Here is a 15,405-nt window from a genome sequence, read left to right on the forward strand (position 1 = left end):
GACGTGGAGGAACTGTCTCCTACAGAGAGGATACAAGCAGGGCTGTACTGGCACAAGTCACTGCAGCTGTTAAGCAATACTTCCCGAGCATAACGTTTACTGCTTCATCAGCTTTTGTTGCTACCTGGGACAATGTGCCATACTCCAATGGAGGAGGGGTAAGATCTAACTGCTGTTTAACGAGGAACTAGTGTTGTCCAGTGAAGGGTGAGGGTTTTTAATGCTGTCTGTTGGTATTTTGAAGGTGGTTACATTCCAGTTGGTTTTAGTCTCCAACGTTCGTCGCACTTTCATCCTGATCAATTTTGGAGACATTGCAGAAACAGAACAAATTTGGCTGGTGAGTGGAAACAGATCCCTGTTGCTTTTACAAATGATAGAACTGCAAAGGATTTACATTTACATTCTAGCAAAAGACAGTCATGTTTGGAAGAGGTTGAGGGCCTAAAAACAATTAATTTATTGTACTTCTACAGGCTGGTTACAACACGGTGGACTCTGTCAATTCTTTCACAATTCCAGTAACCAGTGCCCCGGACCTCTCATCTAGCAGCAACATCAATGTGAATGGTTGCATCGCTTTCCATGTTGATGGCTCACCGAAGTGTAAGCCAATGCGAGCAGAAGCTCAAGCTTGACCTGTACCATTTATGGGCTTGGTTTTCTTTAGCAGATATAAATTATTTCTTCTCGCCTATCTTTTCCTTAGTGCCAACTAGTTTCCTGGCTTCTGGGAGTAGAGAAATAGTGAACCCCACTGCCGAAGATGGAAGCTCTGACATAATTTTCTTGAAGCAGCCTTTTAAATACTTTGGACGCACATACAAGCAGATCTTTGTAAGCGTCACATTTCACCACACACAAATATTAAGTTACAAGCTATGTATATACCCCTGATTTCTTCAAAATCCTCTTTATAATTGTGGACCTAAAATGTAGGTGAACAACAATGGCCATCTAACGTTTACCGAGCCACTGTCTGCCTACAAACCCTCTCTGGATTCCGGAAGAGACATCATTGCTCCTCTTTGGACTCACCTTGACAATAGACGTGAAGGAACTATCTCCTACAGAGAGGATACAAGCAGTGCTGCACTGGCACAAGTCACTGCAGCTGTTAACCGATACTTCCCAAACATACCTTTTGCTGCTACTTCAGCTTTTGTCGCTACGTGGGACAGCGTGCCATACTCTAATGGTGGAGGGGTAAGGCCTACAGGAATCTTTCATTTTCAATCAATGGTCAGTCTGGTTTGTTTGGAAGGTTTTGAATGATGTCTGTTGGTGTTTTGAAGGTGGCCTCTTTCCAAGTGATTTTAGCCTACAATGTTCATCGCTCTTTCATCCTGATCTATTATGGAGATGTTGCAGAAGCAGGACTACCATGGCAGGTAAGTGAATAGCCTACTGCTTCTTGTGCACTGTACAAATCTAAAAAACAAACAAATACAATTATACTATTTAAAAGGAATTGCTCAATAATGCAGAAAAAATGGTTTCATCCCACCCCCTTCTTTCCATTTTTTCCCTTTTTTTATATTGAATGAGACCATACAATATTTTGTTTACTCCTACAGGCTGGCTATCAGACTGTGGATTCTATCAGTTCTTTCACAATTCCAGCATCCAGTGTCCCAGAACTCTTGTCAAGCAGTAATATCAATGTGCCAGCTTGCTGGTCTTTCCATGTTGATGGATCACCAAACTGTAAGCCAACCAGTTCTATTATTGGTTACGACAAGGTACTCAGGGGTGAATTCACTAACATTTTGTGCCACTGCAACAAGCCATGTTTGAACACAAAACCTGAAACTTATTTTTGTACGGTTGAGTTTTACCTGGCACTGTGTAGTTGAGTGCACTTTCAGCCTTTTAAAAAGCCAATTGAGCTGCTGTATCACAGTGGGGGAGGGGGGGGGGGGTCGTTTTACTATACAACCCTAGAAAAATCTGCCAAATTGTAGTATTCTGCTTTACTCTCCACTACCTTGCTCTCAGAAGCGGACTGTGAGCTGAGGTACTGCCTAGGGCAAATTCTGATACACTGTAATTTTGTGGCCATAATACTCCAGCTCAGTTACAATATTTATATGTTGTTGTGAAGAACTAAAAGATTTCCTTGTCACTTACATTTTTCCTAGTGCCAGCTAACTTCCTACCATTTGGGCATGGAGAAAGAGTCACCCCCCGTTTGGATAATGGAAGCTCTGAAGCCATAATATTGCACCAGCCTTTGAAATATTTTGGACGCACACACAATCAGACCTTTGTAAGCATTGTTTAATTTTTTGTGTATTTACAATACTTGTTCATCTACTTGCATCTAAAATCACAAGACTCTTTAAATTAATGTAACTACTTGCTTTACTTTGTTCACACTTTGATATCCTAATGTACAAGTTTTTGTATTGGTGGAAATCAGAGAACCGTTGATTCGTAGAATCAACTAGTAGAAATTGTGGAAAATTCTACTTCTTAATTCTGTCAGTATATTTCCTCATGCAAAACACACAAACATGTTTTGTGCTAAATTTTAGGTGAACAACAATGGCCTTCTAACATTTACTGAGCCACTGTCTGACCACATCCCCCTTCTGAACTGTGGAAGAGACTTCATTGCTCCACTCTGGACTCACCTTGACAATAGACGTGGAGGAACTGTCTCCTACAGAGAGGATACAAGCAGGGCTGTACTGGGACAAGTCACTGCAGCTGTTAAGCAATACTTCCCGAACATAACGTTTACTGCTTCATCAGCTTTTGTTGCTACCTGGGACAATGTGCCATACTCCAATGGAGGAGGGGTAAGATCTAACTGCTGTTTAACGAGGAACTAGTGTTGTCCAGTGAAGGGTGAGGGTTTTTAATGCTGTCTGTTGGTATTTTAAAGGTGGTTACATTTCAATTGGTTTTAGTCTCCAACGTTCATCGCACTTTCATCCTGATCAACTATGGAGACATTGCAGAAACAGAACAAATTTGGCTGGTGAGTGGAAACAGATCCCTTTTGCTTTTGCAAATGAAAAAAAAATGAGAAGGAGTTGCCCTTGCCTCACTTCATCCCTTACATTCTTGCAAAAGACAGTGATGTCTGGAACAGGTTGAGGGACTAAAGAAAAATAATTTACTGTACTTCTACAGGCTGGTTACAACACTGCGGACTCTGTCAATTCTTTCACAATTCCAGTAAGCAGCGCCCCGGACCTCTCATCCAGCAGCAACATCAATGTGAATGGTCGCAGCTCTTTCCATGTTGATGGCTCACCAAAGTGTAAGCCAATGCGAGCAGAAGCTCAAGCTTGATCTGTACCATTTATGGGCTTGTTTTTCTCCAGCAGCTCTAAATCATTTCTTCTCACCTGTCCTTTCCTTAGTGCCAACTAGTTTCCTGGCTTCTGGGGATGGAGAAACAGTGAACCCCACTGCCGAAGATGGAAGCTCTGATGTAATTTTCTTGAAGCAGCCTTTTAAATACTTTGGACGCACACACAATAAGATCTTTGTAAGCATCACATTCTGCCCCACAAAAATAAAAAGTTACAAGCTATTTTATATACCCCTATTTTCTTCAAAATCCTCTTTAAAATCCTTTTGAAACTTGTGGTCCTAAATTGTAGGTGAACAACAATGGCCATCTAACGTTTACCGAGCCACTGTCTGCCTACAAGCCCTCTCTGGATTCCGGAAGAGACATCATTGCTCCTCTTTGGACTCGCCTTGACAATAGACGTGGAGGAACTATCTCCTATAGACAGGATACAAGCAGTGCTGTACTGGCACAAGTCACTGCAGCTGTTAACCAATGCTTCCCAAACATACCTTTTGCTGCTACTTCAGCTTTTGTCGCTACGTGGGACAGCGTGCCATACTCTAATGGCAAAGGGGTAAGGCCTACAGGAATCTTTCATGTTCAATGAATGGTCGTTCTGGTTTGTTTGGAAGGTTTTGAATGCTATCTGTTGGTGTTTTGAAGGTGGCCTCTTTTCAAGTAATTTTAGCCATCAATGTTCATCGCTCTTTCATCCTGATCTATTATGGAGATGTTGCAGAAACAGGACTACCTTGGCAGGTAAGTGAAGTAGCCTACTGCTTCTTGCATTTACAAATGACAAAAACAAATACAAATATACCATTTAAAAGGAATTGCTCATGAACTCAGAAAAGAAAGTTCATCCTCTCCAAAATACTCTTCAGCCTTTGTTGTGGACTTTACAGAACTACTATAAGAAATCTCTTCTGAGTTTGACTGTCTTTCTATGGCTGGGGATTTTAACATTTACATAGACAATGTTGAATCCAGTAAAACAAAAGATATCATTGCTGTTCGTAACACTTTTGATTTGAATCAGCTTTTACATGAACCCACACTCAATCGTGGACACTCTAGATTAACTCATCTGTAAGGGTCTAAACATTTCATCAATCGTTATTAAGGATGTAGCTCTGTCTGATCATTTTTGTATTTTCTTTGATATATCAATCTCTCCTCCCATTGAAGCTAGATCTGTCTTTGCCAAAAAGAGATGCATAAATTAGTACACACTAGTGTACTATTTATGAAGGTTATCTTCATAAGCCAAGCATATCCACAGGCTCTGTTGATCTTAACTTTTGATTTAAAAAGTTAAAAATATTTTAACTGTTGATTTAAAGCTTTAACTAAAAATTAAAAATATATATAATTCATGATATTGCTCCTGAGAAAGTCAGGAAAAAGAATGTTAGTCCTCAAGCACCTTTCAGAAACACAACAGCAGTTCAATGTATGAAAAGAAAATGCAGGAAGCCTGAACGCATGTGGCTGAAGACAAAACTTGTGGTGCATTATAATATCGATAAAGACAGCCTTCATGCTTTCAATATGGAGCTAGGCAAAGCTAGACAGACCTTCTTCTCAATAATTATAAACAGAAACATAAATAACACCCGCACTCTTTTTGCTATCATAGAGAGACTAACAAATCCCCCGAGTCCCATTCCGAGTCACATGTGAATTGCTCTCTGAAAACATATGCAATGAGTTTGCCTCCTTTTTTCTGAGAAGATCAATAATATCAGAAAGGTGATGAGTATATCCGCATGTACTGAGGTCAGACAGACTCATCCACAATTTCAGAAATTAGTCACTATTACTGATTACGAAGAAATCGATGGTAAAATGTTTGAAAAAACGGTACAGCACCTTGAATCAACCTGAACCCCTGACTTCAAGAATTAGATTAGATTAGATTAGATTAGATTAGATTAGATTAGATTAGATTAGATTACAACCCTAAATCAGAAAAAGTTGGGACAGTATGGAATGTGCAAATAAAATAAAAAAGAAGTGATTTCTAACATTACTTTGACTTGTATTTCATTGCAGACAATATGAACACAAAAAAACATCATGTTTTGTCTGGTCAACTTCATGTCATTTGTAAATATGCATCCTTTCCTGTCATTCAGACCTGCAACACATTTCAAAACAATTTGGGACAGTAAAGCATTTACCACTTTGTAATGTTGCCATTCCTTTTCACAACACTTAAAAGACGTTTAGGGACTGAAGACACCAAGTGTTGAAGTGTTTCAGGTGTAATTTTGTCCCATTCTTCCTGCAAACAAATCTTATGGTGGGCAACAGTACGGGGTCTTCGTTGTCACATTTTGCGCTTCAAAATGCGCCACACATTCTCTATTGGAGATAGGTCGGGACTGCAGGCAGGCCAGTCAAGTAACCGTACCCTCTTCCTCCGCAGCCAGGACTTTGTAATGTGTGCAGAATGTGGTTTTGCATTGTCTTATTGAAATATGCGCCCCTCCATGGCAGCATATTATGCTCCAAAATCTCTATGTACTTTTCAGCATTAATGGTGCCTTAATAAGTACAAGTTAATAAGTAAATAAGTACAAGTTACCTTTGCCAAGGGCACTGACACAACCCCATACCATGACAGACCCTGGCTTTTGGACTTGTTGCTGGTAACAGTCTGGATGATCCTTTTCTTCTTTGGTCCGGAGCACACAGCGTCCATTCCTCCCAAAAAATACCTGAAATACTGATTCATCTGACCACAGTACACATTTCCACTGTGTGATGGTCCATCCCAGATGCCTCCGAGCCCAGAGAAGTCGACGGCGCTTCTGGACACTGTTAACATAAGGCTTCCTTTTGGCACAGTACAGTTTTAACTGGCATTTGTGGATGTAACTACGTATTGTGGGACTTGACAAAGGATTGCCAAAGTACCCCTGAGCCCATGTGGTGATATCGCTTATAGATGAATGATGATTCTTGATGCAGTGCCGTCTGAGGGATCAGAGATCACGGTTGTTCAGCTTAGGCTTGCGGCCTTGTCCTTTACGCACTGAAATTCCTCCAGATTCCTTGAATCTTGTAATTATGTTATGCACTGTTGAATGTGAAATATCCAAATCTCTTCCTATCTTTCTTTGAGGAACATTCTTTTTAAACATTTCAATAATTTTCTCACGCATTTGTTGGCAAACTGGCGATCCTCGGCCCATCTTTGCTCCTAAAGGATTAGATCTTTCTTGGATGCTGCTTTTGTACCAAATCATAATTTCAATCACCTGTTGACATCACCTGTTTCAAATCATTATTTAACCCTTTTACCTCATTACTAGCCCTAAATTGCTCCTGTCCCAACTTTTTTTGAAATGTGTTGCAGGTCTGAATGACAGGAAAGGATGCATATTTACAAATGACATGAAGTTGACCAGACAAAACATGAAATATTTTGTGTTCATATTGTCTGCAATGAAATACAAGTCAAAGTAAATTTAGAAATCGCTACTTTCTTTTTTTATTTGCGTTTTCTAAATTTTTCTGATTTGGGGTTGTAGATTAGATTAGACAAGATTTAGATAAACATTCATCATGCCTTCATGCCCAGTACACTCTAAGAAGAAAAGGTCCTAAATAGAACCTTTAAAGGTTCTATCAGCGCTATGTATTTGGAACCCCAAACGTTTCTATATAGAACCCTTTTTAAGTGCCAAAAGGGTTATTTACTGTCATAATAGAACTTTTTTAGCATTAAAGGTTCTTTGGAGTTCAATTTCGAGTTTCAAAGAACCCTTTATGCTAAAAAGGTTTTTTTTTAAAAAAATAGCATTTAGAGTCAACTCCAAAGAACCTTTTATGCTAAAAAAATTCTATAATTGATTAGACAGCTACAGCCTACAGAACACTGCTGCCAGGATTCGGAGCAGAACCAGAAAATATTACCATATCACACCAGTCCTCAGGTCTTTACACTGGCTTCCAGTTACATTTAGGATCGATTTTAAAGTATTATTACTTTATTATATAAATCACTCAATGACCTAGGAACTCAATACATTGCAGATTTGTTCACTGAATATAAACCTAATAGATCATGAGGATCATGAGGATAAAGTCAGCTAGAAATACCAAGAGTTCACTCAAAGCAAGGAGAGTCTGCTTTTAGCTATTATGCCAGCAGCAGTTGGAACCAGCTTCCTGAACAGATCAGATGTGCTCCAACAGTAGCCACATTTAAGACTCAAAACACATCTGTTTAGCTGTGCAATCACCAAATGATTACTGTGCTTTGTCTGAACTGCTTGCACTTTATTGTATGTTTCAATATAACTATATAGTGCCTTGCGAAAGTATTTGGCCACCTTGAACTTTGCGACCTTTTGCCACATTTCAGGCTTCAAACAAAAATATATAAATCTGTTATTTTTTGTGAAGAATCAACAACAAGTGGGACACAATCATAAAGTGGAATGTAATTTATTGGATATTTCAAACTTTTTTAACAAATCAAAAACTGAAAAATTGGGCGAGCAAAATTATTCGGCCCCTTTACTTTCAGTGCAGCAAACTCTCTCCAGAAGTTCAGTGAGGATCTCTGAATGATCCAATGATGACCTAAATGACTAATGAGGATAAATAGAATCCACCTGTAATCAAGTCTCTGTATAAATGCACCTGCACTGTGATAGTCTCAGAGGTCCGTTTAAAGCGCAGAGAGCATCATGAAGAACAAGGAACACACCAGGCAGGTCCGAGATACTGTTGTGGAGAAGTTTAAAGCCGGATTTGGATACAAAAAGATTTCCCAAGCTTTAAACATCCCAAGGAGCACTGTGCAAGTGATAATAATGAAATGGAAGGAGTATCAGACCACTGCAAATCTACCAAGACCTGGCCGTCCCTCTAAACTTTCAGCTCATACAAGGAGAAGACTGATCAGAGATGCAGCCAAGAGGCCCATGATCACTCTGGAGGAACTGCAGAGATCTACAGCTGAGGTGGGAGACTCTGTCCATAGGACAACAATCAGTCGTATATTGCACAAATCTGGCCTTTATGGAAGAGTGGCAAGAAGAAAGCCATTTCTTAAAGATATCCATAAAAAGGTTCGTTTAAAGATTTCCACAAGCCACCTGGGAGACACACCAAACATGTGGAAGAAGGTGCTCTGGTCAGATGAAACCAAAATTGAACTTTTTGGCAACAATGCAAAATGTTATGTTTGGCGTAAAAGCAACACAGCTCATCACCCTGAACACACCTTACTGTTTAAACTTTCATATATATATATATATATATATATATATATATATATATATATATATATATATATATATATATATATATATATATATTATATATATATATATATATATATATTATATAATAGCCTGAATCACCCCTATCTGGATGGAGTGAAAGAAAATGGAGAGTCAGGGTTACTATTACTATTTACTGTATATTTATCATGTAAAATATATATATATATAATTTTATTCTCTTATGAATATTTTAATTCCATTTCTGTGTAAAGCACATTGCATGGCCACTGTGTATGAAATGTGTTATATAAATAAACTTGCCTTACTTGCCTTTCTATTTTCATAGAATGAGAACATAAAAAATGTTGTTTACTCCTACAGGCTGGCTATCAGACTGTGGATTCTATCAGTTCTTTCACAATTCCAGCATCCAGTGTCCAAGAACTCTTGTCAAGCAGTAATATCAATGTGCCTGCTTGCTGGTCTTTCCATGTTGACGGTTCACCAAACTGTAAGCCAACGAAGTGTATTATTGGTTACGACAAGGTACTCAGGGGTGAATTCACTAAAATGTTGTGCCACTGCAATAAGCCGTGTTTGAACAAAAAACCTGACACTTATTTTTTACTGTTGAGTTTTATCTGACACTGTGGAGTTGAGTGCACTTTCAGCCTTTTAAAAAGCCAATTGAGGTGCTGTATCATAGTGGGGGAGTCGCAGTGTTGGGCAAGCTACTTGGAAAATGTAGTGAGCTAAGCTACCAGTTACTCTACATTAAATTAAGCTTCACTACACTGAAGCTAACCCCTGGGAAATGAAGCAAGCTAAGCTACAGCAACTTGACAAAAGTAGTTTACTACATCTAAGCTACATTTTAATTATTTAATTAATTTTATATTGAACCCACTTCATTCCAATCAATGCTGTTTCAGTGATCAATAAAAGTCAAGCATATAGACACACATTTTTTTTAGTTATACAAAAACTGTCCGAAATCAATTCGGCAACAAAAACGTGTGATCCAAAATATTAACAAAACCATGGGCTTATTGCACAAAACTAGGATATGGGATTAAGCCGGGATATCTTGGTGATCTTGTCATTTTTATTCAAAATTTAGTACACAGCTGTCATGTAAACGTACCCTGAAGGCAAACTCATACCAAGAACGATAACGATAATGAAAGATAACTACTTATTAGTGGATAAATTGAGCCAGGATCACCAAAATATCCCAGCTTCATCCCTTATCCTAGTATTGTGCAATAGGCCCCTGGTGTCGTGTGTGTGTGTGTGTGTGTGTGTGTGTGTGTGTGTGTGTGTGTGTGTGTGTGTGTGTGTGTGTGTGTGTGTGTGTGTGTGTGTGTGTGTGTGTGTGTGTGTGTGTGTGTGTGTGTGTGTGATGTTCATCTGTATGCTTATGATATGCATACACAACTGTGTGTTTGCATTTATGCGCAATTTAGACTTGGGCACTTTTGCAGGACAAACTGTAAGTTAATTTACAACTCAACTTGTACAAAAAAAGTCCAGCCCAGAAAGTACAGTAGCAAAATAATTAAGCCCTGCTCCAAACAGTAGCTACAAACATGGCAAAAAAAAAAAAAAAAAAAAAAAAACAGCCTGCTGTGTGTGTGTGTGTGTGTGTGTGTGTGTGTGTGTGTGTGTGTGTGTGTGTGTGTGTGTGTGTGTGTGTGTGTGTGTGTGTGTGTGTGTCTCCCACACACATGAAACAAGTTTCAATCATTCATTCATTCATATCAAGAGGTGGCCAGGCTGGACCCCGATACTTTTAACAAGAGGTTTTTATTCAAGAGACACAATAGATTTTAAAACTTTGCCGTTTCTCTTTTGTCACCGCGCGGACGATGCGCGTGCAACAGCGAATTGAGCGCTAAGAGAAAAAAAAAACGTCAATTAGATGCGAATGTGCACGCGCCTATCCCGTCTTTACGCGCTCACTGCCAAAGGAGTACTTTGAAAGGCTCGTGCGCGCATCTGTGCGCGTCTGCGCGAGGCAGAAAGGAATGTAGAGAGTGAAGTATATCTGCGTTCTTATCAGTTGTGTTTCCAATTTGAGCTTGATTCTCAGAAATGCTTGGGAAAATGTAACGTTAGCTTGTGTGGACGCTACCGCACTACTTGGTCAACAGAAGAGCTTCGCTACTGAAAAGCTATTTCATTGAGAAAACAGCGACGCTACCACCACGCTACTGAAAAATGTAGTTAAGCTAGTAGCGTCACTACTTGTAGCGACGCTACTGCCCAACACTGGGGAGTCGTACTATACAACCCTAGAAAAATCTGCCATATTGTAGTATTGTGCTGTACTCTCCACAACCTTTCTCTCAGAAGCGGCCTGCGAGCTGAGGAACTGCCCTGGGCAAATTCTGATGGCCGGTAATTTTGTGTCTGTAATACTTCGAGCTCTGTTACAATATTTACATAGTGTTGTGAATCGGGTGCGGAAGTAATATGGGACACATAAAGATAAACAACAGCATAAACGAGCACAGTTCATCCTTAGTGATTTCACCCCTTTTTAAAACGTTTATCCAATGCAGTGTGTGTGTGTGTGTGTGTGAGCTAAAGTTTCTTGGAAGAACTAAAGGATTCCTTGTCACTTCTTTTTTCCTAGTGCCAGCTAATTTCCTACCTTTTGGGAATGGAGAAATAGTAACCCCCCGTTTGGATAATGGAAGCTCCGAAGCCATAATATTGCAGCAGCCTTTCAAATATTTTGGACGCACACAAAATCAGACCTTTGTAAGCATTGTTAAGAGGTTGTTTGACATAAGTTTTAATCTACTTCCATCTAATTAAAGTACTACCTTTCCTTTGTTCAGACTTTGATATCTTAAAGTACAAGTGTTTTTAATTGTTAAATTTAGAGGACTTTTGATTCATAGAAGTAATTAGTAGAAAATGTAAAATGTAAGAGCTTGAGGTCATCATATATTCTCCTTACAACACAAAAATGTTTTGCATTCAAATGTAGGTGAACAACAATGGCCATCTAACGTTTACCGAGCCACTGTCTGCCTACAAGCCCTCTCTGGATTCCGGAAGAGACATCATTGCTCCTCTTTGGACTCGCCTTGACAATAGACGTGGAGGAACTATCTCATATAGAGAGGATACAGGCAGTGCTGTACTGGCACAAGTCATTGCAGCTGTTAACCAATATTTTCCTAACCTTCCCATTCCTTTTAACACCACAGCAGCCTTTGTGGCTACCTGGGACAGTGTGCCATATTCCTCTGGTGAAGGGGTAAGAGGTCATGTTTAATTATCAGTAGTCTATCAATATAAAACATCCAGTACTGTGTATTTTACTTTGAAAGGTTCTGAATGCTGTTCATCTGTGTTTTGAAGGTGGTTACTTTTCAATTAGTTTTGCTCTCTAATACTGACCACTCCTTCATCCTCTTCAATTATGGCAACATTGTAAAAACAAGACAACAATGGCTAGTAAGTATCAACGTGTTGTTGCAATTTAAAAGAGAATCAGTTTACAAACTGTCAATTTACACTATTTTTTTAATACAGGCTCACTATGGCACAGTGGACTTTGCAAACTCATATACTTGTTCCTTACTGACGTCCTCTGAATTGTCATCCAGCAGCAATGTCAATGTTAATGGTCGCTGGGCTTTCCAGGTTTACAATGGTAATTTCTTTTCATTCATTTTTTCAGCATTCTCTGTATGGCAGTGGCAGTTCTAGGGGTCCCCATGTCATCAAGCTTGACCCCCCCTAAATTTGGAATCATATCACACCAAACAATTTTAAAGTAGTGGTGTCCGTTTATGAATGATTCGTCATGTCTCTGTTCACTCGGATAGTTGTTTAACACCAGCTATAATGGTTGCTGTGCATTAGATTATCGATAAAATAAGCTATCTTTATACACGTTATATTGTGTGTAACTTCATCTATATGCAGTAGTTACAGGTGCTGGTCATATAATTAGAATATCATCAAAAAGTTGATTTATTTATTAATTCCATTCAAAAAGTGAAACTTGCATATTATATTCATTCATTACACACAGACTGATATATGTCAAATGTTTATTTCTTTTAATTTTGATGATTATAACTAACAACTAAGGAAAATCCCTAATTCATTATCTCAGAATAATAGAATATTGTGAAAAGGTTCAATATTGAAGACACTTGGTGCCACACTCTAATCAGCTAATTAACTCAAAACACCTGCAAAGGCCTTTAAATGTTCACTAACTCTAGTTATATAGGCTACACAGTCATGGAGAAGACTGCTGACTTGACAGTTGTCTAAAAGACACCCATTGACACCTTGCACAAGGAGGGCAAGACACAAAGGGTCATTGCAAAAGAGGCTGGTGTCCAAGCACATTAATAGAGAGGCGAAGGGAAGGAAAAGATGTGGTAGAAAAAAAGTCTACAAGCAATAAGGATAACCACACCCTGGAGATGATTGTGAAACAAAACCCATTCAAAAATGTGGGTGTGATTCACAAAAAGTAGACTGCAGCTGGAGTTAGTGCTTGAAGAACCACTACGCACAGACATATGCAAGACATGGGTTCCAGCTGTCGCATTCCTTGTGTCATGCCACTCTTGAACAATAGACAGAATCAGAAGCGTGTTGCCTGGGCTTAAGACAAAAAGGACTGCTGAGTGGTCCAAAGGTTTGTTCTCTGATGAAAGTACATTTTTAATTTCCTTTGGAAATCCTTGTCCCAGAGTCTGGAGGAAAAGAGAGGAGAGGGACACAGTCCACGTTGCTTGAGATTGAGTGTAACGTTTCCACAGTCATTGATGGTTTGGTGTGCCATGTCATCTGCTGGTGTTGGTCCACTGTGTTTTCTGAGGTCCAAGGTCAACAGAGCCATATACCAGGACGTTTTAGAGCACTTCATGCTTCCTGCTGCTGACCAACTTTATGGAGATGCAGATTTCATTTTCCAACAGGACTTGGCACCTGCACACAGTGCCAAAGCAACAAGTACTTGGTTTAAGGACAATAGTATCCCTGTTCTTAATTAGCCAGCAAACTCGCCTCTTATTGTGAAGAGGAAGATGCGATATGCCAGACCCAACAATGTAGAAGGACTGAAGGCCACAATCAGAGCAACCTGGGCTCTCATAACACCTGAGGAGTTCCACAGACTGATTGACTCCATGCCACGCCACATTGCTGCAGTAATTCAGGCAAAAGGAGCCCCAACTAAGTATTGAGTGCTGTACATGCTCATACTTCATGTTCATACTTTTCAGTTGGCCAAGATTTCTAAAAATTCTAATTCTTATTTTCTGAGATACTGAATTTGGTATTTTCCTTTGATGTCAGTTATAATCATACAAATAAAATTAAAATAAACATTTGAAATATATCAGTCTGTGTGTAATAAAAGAATATAATATATAAGTTTCATTTTTTTATGGAATTAAACACATTTGCACATTTGAACTAGTGTTTAACCTTGAGGTCCATGAGTGTCATTAAAAACACCTAATGTAACATCCTCAGGTTGTTCCAAAAACCTGTAGCCTATAAGTTAGAATGTCAGTAACCAAACCATTTCAGTGCTTCATAGTTAGAATGTCCAAAAAATTCAAGATATGCAAAAATGCTCCGGTTTGAGTTTTAATCTTTTTTTACACTGGGCACGTTTCAGATAAAATGATCAGAGCATGATTGTTCCCACCGGTGCTATGAGTGAATACACTGCAGGCTCCTTCTCACTCGTATCCACTGTAAATCATCAACACTATCATGTGTTTTACTGAAAGTCTCGGATATGTATGTAACCCTCGTTCCCTGAAGGAGGGAACGGAGACGCCACGTCGGAGTACCGACGAATAGGAATCTCGCTAGCGAGAGCCAATCTACTTCGAGTGTAACTAAATGAACCAATGCACATTGGCATGCAATGATTGCACCAGCTGCTTATGCCATGGTATAAATGAGGCACAGGTGCTTGCATCAAATTAGTCTTTTGTTGAGGAGCCGAGTAGGTGAATTGGCACCCCAGCAGGGTACAGAGGACATGGCGTCGGGACTCCGACGTGGCGTCGAGAGTGACCGACTGAATAGGAACGTCTTGGTTACGCATGTAACCCTCGTTCCCTGAAGGAGGGAAAGGAGACACCCTGTAAGGGAGTGGTGGGAACCTTGGGCACATAGCCAGGCCGGGGTCTCAGAACCACGTGGGCGTCACCCGGCCCGAACTCTAGGCATGAATCATCGACCGAAATTGACTGCAGGTCCCCTAACCTCTTGATGGAGGCCAATGCAGCCAACAGCAAAGTCTTCATGGACAGAATCTTAAGCTCTGCTGACTGCAAGGGCTCAAATGGGGTATTCTGAAGTGCTTGGAGCACCAGAGCAAGATCCCAAGAGGGTATGGAGGGAGGTCGAGGAGGATTTAACCGCCCCACTAAGGAACCTGACGACCAGGTCGTGCTTCCCCACCGACTTACCCTCTACATGGCGGAAATAGCAGCAATGTGCCTATGCTCCAACCCCTGCTTCAGGAAGGAAATCACAGACGCGATCCAACACCTCGGAGGTCTTCTCAGTCGGAAGAACACCAACGACGAACATGTTCCACTTCAAGGCATATGCCTGTCGTTTGAACGGTGCTCTAGCTGAAGTGATGGTGTTAACTACCTCTTGGGGTAAGTCACCTAGAACCTCCGCGTCCCGTCCAGGGACCAGACATGAAGTTCCCAGAGGTCTGGACGCTGGTGCCAGAGGGAGTTAGAAGAACCTTCCTCAGAGGAATCAGCCTAAGAGGGGCTGTCGCGAGGAGCATAAGTTCTGGGAACCAGGTCCGGTGGGGCCAATACGGGGCCACCAAAA

Source organism: Pseudorasbora parva, chromosome 6 (assembly GCF_024679245.1).
Source record: "Pseudorasbora parva isolate DD20220531a chromosome 6, ASM2467924v1, whole genome shotgun sequence".
In the NCBI taxonomy this organism is placed as follows: domain Eukaryota; kingdom Metazoa; phylum Chordata; class Actinopteri; order Cypriniformes; family Gobionidae; genus Pseudorasbora; species Pseudorasbora parva.